This window comes from Homalodisca vitripennis, chromosome 3, assembly GCF_021130785.1.
Source record: "Homalodisca vitripennis isolate AUS2020 chromosome 3, UT_GWSS_2.1, whole genome shotgun sequence".
Lineage (NCBI taxonomy): Eukaryota > Metazoa > Arthropoda > Insecta > Hemiptera > Cicadellidae > Homalodisca > Homalodisca vitripennis.
In genome coordinates this window covers 94,264,101-94,281,508 of record NC_060209.1, presented here as the reverse complement: position 1 = coordinate 94,281,508, position 17,408 = coordinate 94,264,101, and the positions used below count along the sequence as shown (strand labels likewise).

At 29.3% G+C, this 17,408-nt stretch overlaps 1 long non-coding RNA gene across 1 annotated transcript in view; it reads right to left on the bottom strand.

Moving 5' to 3' along the window:
* Positions 1 to 14,838: 14,838 nt before the first annotated feature.
* The window catches only part of LOC124357186, a 43,009-nt gene continuing 40,439 nt past the window's right edge, over positions 14,839 to 17,408 (bottom strand). The window contains exon 3 of the long non-coding RNA XR_006921927.1: positions 14,839 to 15,032. This is a non-coding gene — a long non-coding RNA (uncharacterized LOC124357186). The remainder of the gene's footprint in view (positions 15,033 to 17,408) is intronic.

Below are 17,408 nucleotides of genomic sequence, written 5' to 3'. Positions count from 1 at the left end.
AATTTTAAAATGATATACCCTTGTAATGTATTTTATTTGAGAAAACAAAACCATTCAGCGTTTCACTCTTAATATATTTAAACATAATTCCTTAGGGAAATAATGCCTTAAATATTCTACTATTTCAAATAATAAAATTGAAAACTGAGGCTTTCAAAATGAATTAAGCCATATAGTTGCTTGAGGGAGAGGTTTCTTTTACGTCCAAACTGTAACCCATCATAGTTAATGTGTTAAATAATTATATTATGTACTCTTGAATACACTACTATGACACCAAAATAATTCGTTCTGGTAAATATACATCGCATCAGCCCAAGTACATTTAGATTGTATCCATTGATACAAGCAGCATTACTACGAGCGTTTTTGACATGTTTTTGAAAAGAATTCTCCGAAATTTTGTATCTACAGAATATATATTAAAAACATGTTGATCATAAATTCATAGAATACTATTTAGAATAAATAAAAATAATTATATATGCTCACAATAATTGTTTATAATACAGAAACTAGTCAGTGGTAAAATGCATATATATACATATGTATCATAACACTGAAACATACAAGATATTCCAGTTTAATTTACAATTTATAATACAGATTCTATAAGATCTGAAAATTAATCATATCTAGTTATAATAAATCCTAAATAGAAAGTAAACCTCTTCAGAAAATGAAAAAAGCGTTCACTGACAGTACAGAGCAATAACGACTTTCTTCACTAAACATAAATTTAAATATACATTATGTATATATATATATATATATATATATATATATATATATATATATATATATATATATATATATATAATATTAAAATGAAACAATTCAAAAACAATTAACAGCCAATGAAATATTTATTGGCAGAGAGAGTTCGCTGAATAAAAATAATAAAATAAGAAGAAAGTGTATGAATTTGAATAATATGCAATAATGTACATTCGGCAAATAAGAAATCCACCTTACCTTGTTTTAGGTAATTGATTAACAAAAATATTTATAGGTTAGTTGTCTGTATTATATTAAAGAGTAAATTGTCTAATCAAATGTATGCGCTAATAAATCACAAACCTAACAGATTGTTTTAGGTAAACATAATTTTGGAAAAAAAACTGATATAGCACAAATATGGATAATAGAACAACTCCAGTAAGTATGAAATGTAAAACACAAACGCGAAGTCGAAAATGAAATGAAATGTAATGTTTACCCAAGTTAAAAAACTCATTTCTATCGTTTTTCTAACTATAAATGTGTGGTGGAACAGTGAAACTTTACCCAAAATTACATATGCAAATCTTAGGAGATAAGAACGCATTGAATTTAACATGGATTATTTGATTATAGGTGTAACGACAAGAACGAAAACTGAACACAGAAGTTTGGAGTGACGGTGGCTGGGATACAAACTTTCTGTCATCAAGTTGTCAGTTGTAGGGATACAAAGACTTGGTTGTATATTCAGTCTGCGATCCTTTGCTCTTGTTAACTGTGGTTTGTATGTAGCTTTGCCTTGCAATAAAGATGTCAATGTGAAGGGTTCAATTACTCGTAGGTTAGATTAAACATTAGTGTCCTGCTCATTAATATCACGATTTAAAATTTTATTTACTTTGAAAAAAATATTAACCCTGGTTAGTTATTTGTCCTGTGCTGATTGGTTTATTTGAATATGTGGAATAGGATTCCTTTGAATAGGTTTGAGGCATGTTGTATTCCCTTCTCTCTTTTATTTAGGTCTCTTTTAGTATTTTGGTAAAAATACTGAATCTGGGTATATTGTAAAAAAAATAAAACTACCTTAAATTGAGAAACAATTTAAAATTGTTATTGATATGAAATTAACGTTTTTGAGTTCTTCATTTACAGTTAAAACCTTTTTAGTAATATTAAAGAAATCAAAAAAAGTAAAATAAATATATCAATAAGTAAATATTATAATTTCAAACAGAAAATAATTATTAACTCCTGTAAAAATTATAAAAACGATAAATTGAGGTAAAAATAAGAACTTGTATAGTTAAGTGTAAACAGGATTGTAAAATATGTTACATCAAAATTTATTATAATGAACAGTATTTAAAATTAATGCAGTTTTAGATGATATTTCGTTTTTCGTATAGTTGCAAAAACTTACTACACAATATGAATTGTATATGTATCAAGATTTCAACATTGTATTAACCCAAATAGGTTTATTCTATATATATTTGAATTATACAAACCTTTTTTATAAATTGAATCATTAGAACCAGGTAGGGGTTTTTTTGGGATTAATGTTTTAAACTGATTGTTTAGTAAACGGTAAAATCAAACGCCACTTAAACCCCCTCGAACGATAATCTAATCTATGCTAACGCTCAGCTATTATCTAATAATAAGGTCAACTGCTTCTAATACATTTTAATTAAAACAACCTAGTGAATTATAATTGCGATGAAAATTAAATAAGGAAAATCTATTTCACGAGACATTTAATATACATTTTATACATAAAGTTTGGTTAAGCAGTTGCAGATTAACTTAGCGGTTCCATGAATATATTAATAATACCAATTATAAATTGCAAATATCCATTTAAAGAAATTACATTACTACTATTTAACCATATCAATTACAATATTATCACTATATGAAATGTGCATAATTAATTCTCAATGTGCTTCGCACTTTATCGTGACGATTCCTACACGGAAGTATGCACTTTTCATTGTTATATAATACTAAAGTTGAATACATCAAGTTGTAGTTTTCAATAAGATGCCGTTCCTAATAGTTTCGTATCAAAATATAACAGAAACTATTACATGCAGATGATATGTAATCTTGTCTATGTCAAGCTGCAAGTTTACTTCAGTGCTGTCACAGCTGCTGATTGGGTTTCATGAAGTCGTTCGTTTCATTCATCATCCCTTTTCATTTAGGAAAATATAACTGGATATTTAAGTATTCATTATATAAATAATTTCACACTCTCTATAAACCTTCTATGTAACAATAAGTACTACTAGGTTAGAAACAACGTTTACTTTTTGATACTAATATTACCTATAATTATAGCGTGTCATTAATTTTTAAAACATTCATCTAAGTTTTACCTTTTTGTATATATCGTAACTTTTAAAGTAGTTGAAACTTATTACACATAGAAAGTATAACCAACCTGTAAGAATTTAATTTATTAAATTAATACAGTAACAATGACATTTAAGTTAATAAACCACCCACGAGAAAACTATTTTTATATGGTTTAAATTTGTAAGTTTCTAGAAGAATGTAAAACTTAATAGCCTACTTTTATCAATTATTAAGTAGAATAATATATATTTTGTAAAATTGACATTTTACTAGTCATATTAAGGGTGAAACAAGACTCATGGATAGAACTATTAACGTTGTGGCTTTTAATCTTAAAATAAAGAATAAATTATTAAAAGCTTTATCGTCATTACTGACTATTCGTTGTGTTTGTATTGTATATCGTATTATTTATTCGATAATTCGAGTGTGCTTGTGTGTTATGTGTTATCACGTTTACTTAAAACGTACAACGAATTGTGCGTATTTCGAGTTATAATTTAATGTATTTTGAGAATGTGAGATGTAAGCATTGCACAAAATGTGGTGATTATTGCGATAATATTTTTACTAATACCTTTAGAGTTGTATTTGGATGCTATGAAAACACATTGAATTAATAACTGTTATTTTCTTTACATAAAAATAAACTTGAAAAGTTTTGTAATTGTTGATTCTTTTATACAGAACAAAACAATTTTTCAGTTATTAAATATAGAAATATTAGCTAACAGTTAAACAGAGAAATATTATAAGAAAATGATGTTAAGCTTGTTTCATACGAATTCTTAAAAATATAATTATAAATGAAAACAAATTCGTCTTATAAAATCTAGAAATGTGAGGCCAGGCCATTATTTTCCATGGATTTTTAGTCGGGTCTTTTACGTTTAATGTTTAAAGGTTCTGTTTTCTTACATGAAAAAAATCAAAGTAATCGAAAATCATTCCCAAACGGTCCACACAACAAACATCAATTTGCCCAAAAAGTTTTGCTTTTGAAGTACAATAAAATTTTCAACACATATTCCTTAAAAATAAATTGCAGGCTAATCTGATGCCAAAAGCGCCCTTAAACCCTTAAATGGGAACAAACTTATCACAATTGAGCATTTCAACTTTTGGTTTAAGATTTTCCGGATACAAATGTCGTGAGAGAGTCAAGAAAACTTAAACCTTAATCCTATAACTATACGTAAAATAATCTGGGCTTGGATGTAAAAAGTACAAGCACTCAGTCTGTTATACACGTCCTAAAGGAACTTGCTTGTAATAAGCCAGTACTAAATATCACTGTTCCTAGAAGTTGTCCTGGAAGTGACCTACTGTACAACTCTTGTGTTGGCAGGTATTCGTAACATGTCTACTTCAGTTTATTTTAATAAAGTATATTAATTGGTTTGCAGTATAGTATATCACTTTTAATCCTGCAGTATATAAACATTCTGCTTAGTTGCGTTACAATTCTTTGAATGGTATATGTTTACGTTCGCTTAAAAGTAAGGAAATATTTTAACAATACAAAAATATAAATGTAGATATGTATGCAGTATACTAAATTGGTTTGCAGTAATTGGATGCAATAAAATTTATTGCAATATATTATTGAAATGCAAGTTTTCAAATCTAACTATGTAAACTGCATTTTTATTTTGATAGATTTAAACATTATTTTTCTATCTGCTAAAGGGCTTGTGTAATAAACCGTTACATAACTCAGGAAACCAACAAGGAGCGGCTGATATTTGAGTTTAAAGTAGTTCAGAAGTTATCCTAAGGCTTTACTCTGCCTTATATGAAAAACTAAAAAATAGTACAACTCTAAGATTACATAACTGTGTCTGTACGTAGAACTTCACGTAACTGTGTACCATACTTTACTTTGTAGTAATGTATTAACTAGAAAAACAAGCAGGAAACAGGAATACATTATGAATATATCTGTATCTACATTTATATTTTTGTATTGTTAAAATATTTCCTTACTTTTAAGCGAACGTAAACATATACCATTCAAAGAATTGTAACGCAACTAAGCAGAATGTTTATATACTGCAGGATTAAAAGTGATATTTAGTCTATAAACGTTTATTGCGATAGTAACCAATTAGTTGGATTATACCAGTGGATTATACTATACTATATGCTAAACCCATCCTTGTGAGTTAAATTTACTAATTTTTCTAAGTAGCCTGTTATAGAGTAATAATTTTTTAAATCACAAACTGTCTTGTCAATTTTCATTAGCTATTCAATAAGAAATATATAAAATAAAATAACTATATATTTTCAATACTGTCGCATCAATCCTTGAACTGATTAAAAGCATAAGTACTATGGATACATTTTGTGCTAGCTTTTTATTGCTCATGATTCATTTTTGTAATTTGGTATGTGAACACGGTAAAGTAAACGAAACACAGTGTTTTGTACAACATTGTCATCAAATTACTATATTTTCTCAGTTTGAATTATTATACCTTTCATTTGATAGAAAAATGAGTATAAAGGTTAAATAGATTTAGTATTGTATCGCAGTTTCATAATTCGTACTGTTGGGAAAACAATTATCTGTCCAGTAAGTTTTAGAAATTCATAAAGAAAATTGAAATCTACGTATACGGTTTTGATAGATTCCTCGTATTTTATTTTCAAAGTGAAAACTAGCTGCCGAGGCTATTGACAAATTGTTAATATAATAGGTTAGTTACCCTCATGGTACATATTGATATTGTTTTTAAGATTTATATAAGCTTTGCAGGCACGTTTGTGAACACACCTAATGTCTGTTTAGAAGATATTTGGAATCGAAGAATTTTATTTACACAAGTTATAGTTCTATGAAACCTTTTTATTTGAGAAAATTTGTTATGGTTAAAACCTATGCATATTGCGACAGTTTAAATAAAATATTCCACTAACTAAAAATAAATATTTGACATTTTTATGGTACGAGACTTTTAATTGGCCGCTCCTATTTGAAAAACCAATATCTATTGTAAAGTAAAATAATGAAGTACTTGATTTTGAATGAATGCTTCTGATCTGAATGTTAACAAAACTAGTTTTCATATTTACTAAATTCACTTAGTCCACGGTAAAATTAACTTAGCCCTAATTATACTGAAGTCCGTTAAAGATATTGGGGTTAATTGCCTATGACGAAAAAGTACAAAGCCTGGCTAACCGAGCTTGGAATACGATTACATCTAAAATGTTTGCTAAACATAAGTCAAATGTCTTTCGATTAAAATATTAAAGAACTTCATACGTATTTACAGTTATATAGCATTTCTGAATTTTTATATTTTACTCTCTACATAATTTTATTACACAAACATGTATACGCGTATTGTTGGCAGTAAAACCGTGCAAGTACTGTTGTGCCTAGTGGAAGGTTGTAAAGTCCGTTATAAACCCGGAGTAGCAGATAACACTGGATTACGCTCTAGGCCTTAGTGTGGATAAATTAGAGAAGATGCCGCACACATATTTCACTGTAAAACCACACGTACTATTGTGTTATGTTTTACACCTACCAATCCACATTCCACATATATTTAACAATAATTTTTTCATGGTATTTAAACACGAAAAAATTTGTAAATCTTTCTCAAATTGTCAAAGCCAATTAAAATAAAAACTTAGTTTGTAGTGATGTGACAGTTTTATCAACTTCATATTAAATGTATGGGACAACTCACATCATAGATTTTAGAAGCTGCTACTATAATATGTTTTAAATTTTTTCGTATGCTTCAGACTTTCATATGACAAACTATTATTCACATCTTTCTTGTAACGGTTATATAATTATTATTAATACACTTATCCCACGTAATATAAAATATAGTTGAGTGTTTAAACTTATCTTTAATTAAGTTAGGTTTGTCTTACCTTAAACAAGAAATTGCATACGTATTGTACGAACATTTCAAATTTAGGGAAGGTGCGCGGTACGGAGGACGGCAACGGGACGATAAGTCGACTGACTGGGTCTCCTCAGACGAGAGCAAAGTTCTCACACAAAACATGAAAAGTCTTGTTCGAAGATGTTCAGCAGTGACTACTATACAAAGGTATACACACATCCAGAACACTCGCATATACGCGGGATTGTTTGCCCTCACAGTATATAGTTTGGTGAAACGGGATAACTAGCAAATATACTCGTAAAAAGCTATAACATACAATTGTATATATTAAAACATTAAATAAAACATTCTCTAGTAAATATGTCTCAGAAAAACATAATTAATTGAAAAATGACAATTTGGGATCTATCAGTTTTGAGCACTTGAAATTCCACAAAAAAAAAATATATATATATATATATATATATATATATAAAATACAATAAAATGTAAAATACTACATTAAGGATTTTAAGGGTAATTGAATGTAATTATGTGTCTATAGTGGAATATAGTTATAAAGGTTCCCACTGACAAGTATTGTGCTTAGCGAGGCCTCAGTAACTTATAATTTCTTGCGAATTCAAGAATTCAATTCAAAATAGGGAATTAGGAATTTGAAGATATGTACATCTCATTATGAGTGAGCATTTGATGCAGATTGAGCACTCACGCCAACCCTGATCTGCGCACTAGAGAGGTAGGATACTTACATCGAGATACGTAACTAGCTTTACTATTGCAAGGAGGTCTATGTATAGTTGATTACTAGATTATGTGTTGCGAAACTGGTGGTCCTTGCTCATGTGTACGAGATACCATGTATTACGTATCTCAGACGTGCCGGCCGTGTCAGCGTGAGTGATCACTTTTGTATAGTGGCAAGCGTTGTATGGTATGGTTGCAGTGTCTATTGTGTGGGAGGGGTGACACGCTTCTAGCCATTTGCTGCTTATCGATGATCCGTTTATTTTGCACCAAATGTATTTATAAACAGCCTATTTATCCTTAATATTCTAACTCAATAAAAATTGAACCTTCAGTAAATTTATTTTATGTGAATAAATAGTTATGAAGTAGGGACGATATTATGTCCCTTGAAGTTTGGTAAAATATTTTTTTTTTAGTTTTTAGAGCATTGAATATTCGTTGTTATCTGTTTTACAACGTAAGTGGTTGATAGGTAGACTTTAATATTTCGTTCGTTTGTCAGTAAAGTAGTCATAAACAGTAAAAAGAATCATTTCCGTTAACTTATATTTGTTAGCGTAAATTTCTGCCACGTTTCTAAATTATTTCAACGTGTTTTGCGTAAAATTATATAGTTGTTATCAATCAAACGTAGAAGTAATGCTAATAACTTAGAGTATGCACTGATCTTGAACGAATAACTAGTAGTAAAGAAGGATCCCTCTGTTTTGATTAATTACATTGATAAAACACTAATACATCTGAACGGAATTGTTTAAGGAAGCAAACACTTTTTTATTAAATGTTCTGTTTATGGGAAGAGAAGAGAGCGTCAAGTGCATCGACTGCATCGTTTGCGATCAATGCCGCTTAACATTGTATTGGCCTGTGCTAAGATAACGGCTAAGCTTATTAAAAGGTATAATATTAAGCCGTAAGTCAAATTCACTAGGCCAAAATATGTTTTCAGCACATATAAAGAAGGATTTTAACAGAAAAGTAAATAATGTTTGAGGAGCCACTATAAATGTAATCGTCCCAGGTCAGCCCTCTGTAACGGTAGATGTGAATGGGGTTAAAATTGTTCTAATTTTTTGGTGAAAAAGTTAATTTTTTATTTCGGGAAAACTGGGTTTAATATTTATTTTGAAATGATAAAGTTATGTGAAAATTTGAAACGTGGTACATCGTGGAAAACCTTGACGTAAATATTAAACAACCTGGTCCTTACATGTATTTTTAAGGAACACCATCAGTGAATTTTCATCTTTCCTATCAGAGTAATTTATGGCTAAAGCAGTGCTTGAGATGTATAAAGATATGTATATTGATAAAGTAAATAAAATTCAAATTCATATTAAATTATATCAGTTACTTACATCTGCCGGTTATCCTCGTCTACAGGCCCAAATTTCCATGCTTCTTACGTCACTTGGATGGGGCATTATAACTGACTGAGTATGATTACCTACACTTGAGGAAGATGGAATCCATACTTCGGTAGCTCTATTTGGACATCTCTCGCACTTTTATAAATGTAGAGCATAAGCAACAGCAAATTAAACTATCTGGACTACGTCCGAAATCCTCATCTCCAACGGAAATCCCGTTCTACTAATCAGAGAACCTATCAACCGTGATAATGGATAATTTAAAAGGTTTATTGAGAAAATGATAAAATGGAGTATAGAAAAATTTTAAGTACTACTACGAAGGTCTATGTGATTGGTGAAACAGTGGCGAGCTGTAAAAATATGTTAAAACATTTTGGAGTGTAATAAATGGTATTGAAACCTATAAAATTCTATAAATAGGACCGTTAGTGGTTGTAATTCCTTAAAAACTTATATTCCAAGAATTATTTGTATATTTGTTCCTTGTTGAAACTATGGTATTTATCAAAATATTCATTGAATGTAATTATTTATGAAATTACAGAATTTAAGTTTTCATTGATTTTCTATAACACTAAAATGATAAACTAGATAGAAAGAAGTAGTGCTGTTATTTTGAATACATGAAACATCATGCACGATGTACTAAAAAGATCTCTTTCCGAAATACGTCCCCTGTAATCACCAGAATAAAACATTGTTTTCTATGGATAAAATGGAATTTTCCTTTTTATCCATAGATTCATATCCAATATACCTCAAACCATCAGTCTTGAGGATATGGTTTAAAAGACAGACGCAAACTTTTCAAATATTTGGGAGACCTTCTCTTACGCTCAGCCATCATGCTTAACAATTACCCTAGAACAATTGTTGATTAGCTAGTTCATAAAGTTATGCAGATAATTTAAATTTAGTTGAGTAGAACACTCGTAGAATAGTTGAAAACAATGGGTTTGGTTGAAACACAAGCAAAGCAGTAAGCGGTTTTCAAATTTTGAATATTTATAAACTGCTTATTTTGATTTTATTATAAATACGGTCTTGGAGTGAAGTTAATTACATTATTTAGCCTGCGCGGCCTTCTATTGGTTATGCCGTAAGAGCAACCGAACAACCCGCAGACAGTGTCAAAGGTCCAAGTAGATATAAGTAGATTTGCAGAGTTTAGTTTTTGTTTTGTTGGACCAATCAAACGTTATCACACTTCTAATCATAAAAAACCTGATCATTTTCAGTAGCCCAGGTTCTGGTGTTTATTTCCTTTTAAAAACTTGGGTAAACCCGGTTAAATATTTTGCAAAACAAGATATAGGTTTTAATTAACTTTTCTTATTGATTTTAATGACGTTCAAGACGAAATTTAAAAACTGTGTTTTGTTAGAAAATCGGTGTTCTAAATGTTTGAATCATCCATGTTCAAACTTGTCATTAGAATTTATACATGAAATACGATTTATTAGATATAAAATAATGATCACTAATTTTGATTAATCCTTTAAAAATAACGTCGGTAAGTGATGACTCTATTAAATATGAGTAAAGTAGAATTGACGGGCTTATGAATACTTGGTACAATCCTGCACAAGTAATAGTAGGAAATAATTGTTAACTCTTCTAAGTATATTAAATATCTGTCAATTATATTTCATAAGATTATACTTGTAAATAGTTTCATATTTATTCTAATTTCAACTATGTCCTGTGTTCTGTTTTATAACCTAACGAATTTAAAGTAAAAATACTTTTAATTATTTTTTACCGTAATAGTAACGTTTTATTGAACGTATGCACAAAAACAGTTTTGAAATAAATATAACAAATGAGTTTTATGAGTTTCAATGAGTTTAAAACTTTTCTTAACTAAAGAGGTGCGATGTACTTAAGACTTTCGAACAATCACAACAACATTGTTGGAGATGAAACATGTTAGTGTGATATTATAAACAAGTGTAAATCAAAATGTGGCTAAACGAGATAAAACTAAATACTGGAAATGAAAACCAACCTAATCCATTAAATCTCATAAATTATACATCTGGTATTTAAGCTAATCACTGAATGCCCTTCCTTTCGCGCCATGGTGACGATAATGTATCGATACATTCTATTGACAAGCGTGATTTCTACTCTATAGCTCACTCGCAACTTTACTGACAGTCTCAATTGATTACAATAACTACAGAATCATGATAGGTAAACTATTGGTTTTGTTTTTCATAAATGTTTAGCATATAAGATAGCAAACTTGATTCATAAATAAAATAGCATTATAAATACACCAAATGTTATTAGATTGGAATCTCTGGAACTCTAGAGATTACTATAAGTTTACTAAAGATATAAATTACTAGAAAACTCATTTAAGTTTAATTTAGGGTAAGCTAAAATATAAAGGGAAACATTTGCTTTTATTGTGTTTACCGGAATATACAAATTCGGATTAGAGAATAGAGAAATATTACTCTACATATTTATCAAACATAATACTTAGCGGTTATTTGACCCAGACAGTTGGTTACTCTCGGATAACATACAAAATGCATATAATTCAACATAATAACTGAGCAATTTGTATAAATGTGCCATTTGTAATAAGTCACTTTTATTTTTCATCACATACACTGTTATTTTAAGATTCTCAAGTTTTTCTTACTTTGTATTAATAGCAAAATAAGTTTTTAGATAAGATATTCCAGTAATATTTCCAGATAATAAACATTATATCTTTTGTAACATGCGAAAAATGTTTGTGATGCCCATTAACTGTAAATGTAATGTACGTTATGGAATTACACGGAAAAGATAATTTGGAAGGAAAGAGTTGTTAGTTTTAAAAATATTTAGAAAGATCGTCGGTACGGAAAGTCCCCTGGTTAATGAGAGGCCCATTTCTTCTGTGAAGTTATACAGAGGTAGCCTAGTAATATGTTCTTGATGGACGTTGTACAACTGTTGCCCAAAGTCAATGGGGTTGTTTAGTATTAAGGGGAGAGTTTAACCCTTTTTATTTATATAATATTTAAAAACCGAGTGAACAGCATTTAATTTTACTGCAATTAAGGTGAAACATGCAACCAGAGCCAAAGTAGAGACGCCACTGTGAACATTTCTTGCTGACTTAAGTTCAGTGTATGTCTAACTTTGTTGAACGAATGAAACCGAATCTTCTTCATATTGTCAAAATATCTAATTACTTTATATTCAAATGATAACGTCTAAACGCATTATGATATAGTTTAAAATTATTCATGAATGCCCATCTTTACTCTAATATATCACCAATCGAGTTTGGTGACAATTTTAAAACACTTTTTGATCAAAATAAAACTTCATGAAAATAGATTAACAATATTTCAAATAATGAGCTTTGCAAAAACCATTTTTCTATTATATACCTGTTTAAAGTAGTAATATAAATACTTTATTTGTAATTCATATTTATTATTGCACTCATGAGTAATTTGAATAAAAAGCCTAAGGCTAACTACAAATTATCGTTAAAACTACTTGGAAAACGAATGAAATAAATCAGGGTCAATGCTCAGTGGCATTTTACAAATTGTACACTTAAGAACTTAATGAAACTTAATTTTTATACGCTCATACATTTATCACTAAAGAGGAAAGGATAACTTGAAATTGCTACATAATATTTTAGAAAAATGTTACTTTGAATATAAAATGTTTGTCAAAATAATTATTCAAATCAAAAGAGCTAAGAGGAAGATTGCAATGGGATTTATTAAAACTTTTCCTGTGATACTACAAACAGCTATTAGTTGTAGAGAAAGTTACCTCATTGGACAGGTGTAGTTTATAAGGTATTGCTTTCAGGTAGATTTCAATAGTTTCAAAGTAACACTATATTGAATATATTTATTACAGAATTTAAATATTTTGGTATACTAACTCGCATGGTTTGGACTGTGTAGCGTAGAAGGGTTACCGTTTTCCCAAGAATAGCATTTAAATATCTTGTAAAATTTGGCAAACCATGGTGAAAATTTTAAAGAATCTACGACGAATTCGGATCATCCAATTGTGCTGTGGATGTATGAGAAGTACATAAACTTAAAATGTCTCAGGATACCCGGGCATGCCAAGCCAACATAAATCTACCTTGTATAATTTGACGTAATTTTCTTCTTTAATTTTATTAATGTCTTTACACAAAAGTTATGGGGCTCTTAATTTGTATCTAATTTGTGTATCTCAAGCCTTCTATGAATTTATTTTAATCATGATTATAGGGTACACGTACCCACTTTGTCGCCCTATGCCGTACGCCCCACCCGCTGTGTTTGTTGTTTTTTCTCTCACAAATAACTACTAAGGCACAAACTACTTACTCGGTGCAATCACAACTTACAGATTCTGCCTTTCATCTCTGAGCTATCATATTTGGTTGTTTATGAATAATGCAGTGCCATAATGACATACATGTAAGTAGAACATACAAAACATTATGTTCATTACAAATCAGAGCTCCGATCTGTGCATTTTGGTATTTTATTGTTACATTTGAGACAAAGCAGTGTGTTTGTGAATTTATTAAATAAATAACTGTTGGTAATGGCTAATGAAACTTTTGTTAATATCTCTTGAATATATAGTCTATATTTAAGTTCAAAATCGGTTGAGTGTGATCTTTTAATTTTTAAATGCACAGTTCCATATACATAAAATTGTAAATTAAAACTCACAATTTACCCATAACTTAAAAAGGTCGCTGTGCGACTTACAAGATGCTAATTTTCATACGACTGTCACTTGACACTTGCTATTAAAATATGACTCATATCACAGAGTCCCAAACACATGACCATAGAAACTGATCCGAAGTAAACCACATACTGGCCTTTAAAGAAGTATTAAACGCAGGTTACTTGGAAGGTTTCATTAGGGAGTAAAACACCTTCTGTATACGACTTCTATGATTCAATTGTAATTGATGCATTTTTATGGTATTTTATTTTGCAAGTACTGGAATTTTATCAGCTTAACATACTGAACAACTTTCAGGCAACTATGTTTACACTCAGGTGAAAATAAATAAATAATTGTTTGTAGAAATACAATTCAATGTTGTACTTTTCAATTTTGAACGATACATATTTATAAAAATAATATTTAATTGGTTAATGGTAAATAGTCTACGGGATTGCTATTTTGTTGATATTGAAGTTTATAAACACACATGTGCAGTAACAAATAGTGTAATAGTATAAATGACGTGAACAAATCAATAAGTATGTGTTTTTAAAGTAGAGTATTTTAGAGGAGAGGTATGAATTTATTTGACAAACTAGTTTCAACGGATATGCACTTTGTAGTGGATATCCTCTTGTTTGGTAACTGGGTGAGTTTACTTAAAATGATATATTTAAAATGATACTTTAATGTATAAAGTTTAAACTACTGTCAATGCTTATACTATATATACTGCTTATGCTATACTATTTATACACTGCTTATTATATTATCGTGAAATATAATACTACAAGTATAATGAATAAAAATGTTTTAAAGGACGGCTAGAACTACAACTTTCCGATTAAAAAAGCACATTAATCTACTCGTATATTATCGCTGAAAAATTTATTGATAGTTAATAGTTTTACGTAAATAAAGAAATAAATAAGTTTCTAATGCAAGTTTTACTCCAAAGAAAATTTAATTTATAAGCGGATACACAAATAAAATTAATTAAATATTTTTTTAAATGAGTATACAAGATCGAATAAATTTGATATTACAATATCTTTCATTGTTCACAAAATTACTTAGGTGATAAAAAACAGAATCGTCATCAATAAAATTTGGCAGAAGGGGCCGTGGGTCGTCTCTGAATTGATACGGAGAGGACATGTGGCAGGAAATCCCCACAGGCAGTTTGTCGGTGACATCACACAACAAATGTCTAGCGGCGCTATGTCGGTCAATGCTGTCAAAATGTGCATGAAAACTGTGAATAGTTTCATTGAGAGAAGCTGAGATACAGTAAATATTGCAGTGGAGGAGGCCACCTTGTGAGTAAAGAGATTTAAGTCTGTGGGTAAAACGATGATTTTCATACTCCGAAGGCAAGCGATCGCCTTTTAAAAATATTTTTGCTAATAAATAAAACACAGTTGTATATACAAAAAATTAAACTATACATTGATGATATTTCAAACACAATCATATTTTGATTATATGAATCATCCGTAATGTTCTTACTCAACAAAATCCTGATAATTGTTTCACCAGTCATAAGGTTTTGATCGTATTGCATCAACTTTGCCTGTTCCCTATTTATTTCAGAGTGTGTTAAATATATTAATAATATAATATATTATATGTATTATTAACGTACTATATTATAAATATATTATTAACATAATATATTATATGTCTTACTAACATAATATATTATAAGTATTATTAACATAATATATTATATGTCTTACTAACATAATATATTACATATATTATTATGTTATATTATGAAGATGTTCTGGTAGAATCTCTGATATCAAACAATGTATACCAGAATTTTATGTATGCATTTCCTAGAAAAACCCGATATTGCTCCCAGTAGAACTTTATCTTATTAGCAGAATTTGTCAATGTTCTGCTTCTAGCAAAAAGACTGTTTTTTGTATTTTTTCATTGTAATATTACACTGCCATAAGTTTTTTTATGATAAATGTAGTAATATTACCTGAAGGAATTCACTTACTTAAATAATATATTATTTAGTAATACATGACATCGACAAAAAACATTTTTATTAATAACATTTTTGAAAACAAAGCTCATATAAAAATAAAATATCTCATCAGAGATGCAAGTCCATCGATGAAAATGAGATTGCTTTATTTTCTTTTGATAACACGGGAGCGGATTTGCATTTAAGATATGATAAATTCGGTTAGCTGCCTGTTTGGGATTCTAGGAGATGAATAGTTGGGACACTGAATATGTGAAAACCAAACATTTTAAAAGAATAATTGATAAATCTTTTGTCTTTATTAGGAAATATTTGACGACAATCTCTCCTTTTGGATTAACTTATCGTATTAAAATAAATAAAAAGTATCTTGAAACGATCAACTAACCTGTAGATCCCTTTTTATAACAATTCTCTAATAACGGTTATAGAATACGTATGTGTTCATCCTTTATAACAGATTTGGTATAAATGAGTGTCATATATATTCACAAATAAATAATATAAACGTCAAAGAGTCATTAAACCTTTTATAAATATGTATAAATAAACAGATGTATATATCTCTATAACCACCGACATGGTTATTTCCAGTTATAAAAAATCATCCTCTGTTTGTGTTCCTCTTTATAGTTCCAATAAATAAATGGCTGTAATAACACTAAGTATTAAACACAAGATCGAATTATTTACGAAAATGTATTCTCACATATCTAATTTGAAAAAATAAAATACACCTATATTTATACATTTTTCTATAAACTATGCAAGAAATATTTTATTGTGTGTTATTTAAAGTTTAGAAACGAAATTATCCGAACCAATAAACAAATGTTTATTTACTTGAACGGCATTAGAACCTTTGATTTTCTTTCAGTTGATAAGCTACAGTCATACCCCAGAATACTTATGAGATGATTTAGCTGTACGAGTATTTAATAGATATTGAAATTGAGTAGGTGTTCGACCAGAAGCCACTGTGTAGAGCAATTACATGTATGTTACCTTTTATAAATCCATGGAGCTCTTTGATCCGCAGTCGTTTGATCTGGCTCCCTATTGAACTGATAGCGGTGAAAAATCATCCAAAATATAAATTTATCATATCTCCAAGACCTCTGAGTCCCAGTACTCCAACTTCAAAGGACATGTTACTCTTTGAAAACGTGTAATCATCTCATTACTAGTGTTTTTGCGTGAGATGGAATTGCTATTCAATCGGAAACTTTCACCAGCAAACTGTTTTATCTTTCTTCTTTATTATATAGAACTAGTATTTATATTGATAAATTCTTTTACTTTTAAAATTTGGCAATATATGTATAAGAAATAGTATGGTATGTAATGTTACTAAAAAATGTATTTCTTTCTAGCTACCAAAATACTAAAAGTTATTCATGTTCATGTATAATTGTAGTTCCTTACATATATACTATGGGTTCAAAAAGTCATGTACTTGTACATTTAATAGAAATCAGGAACAATTGCAGTGTCTGCCAAGCTTTTTTTGACAAATGCCGTTTACAACTCTCCCAGGTTCACAAACATGAAAGATACAAATTTCTTCTTGAAAAGTTTCTCTAAATTAGTTACCGGTAGCATTACTTA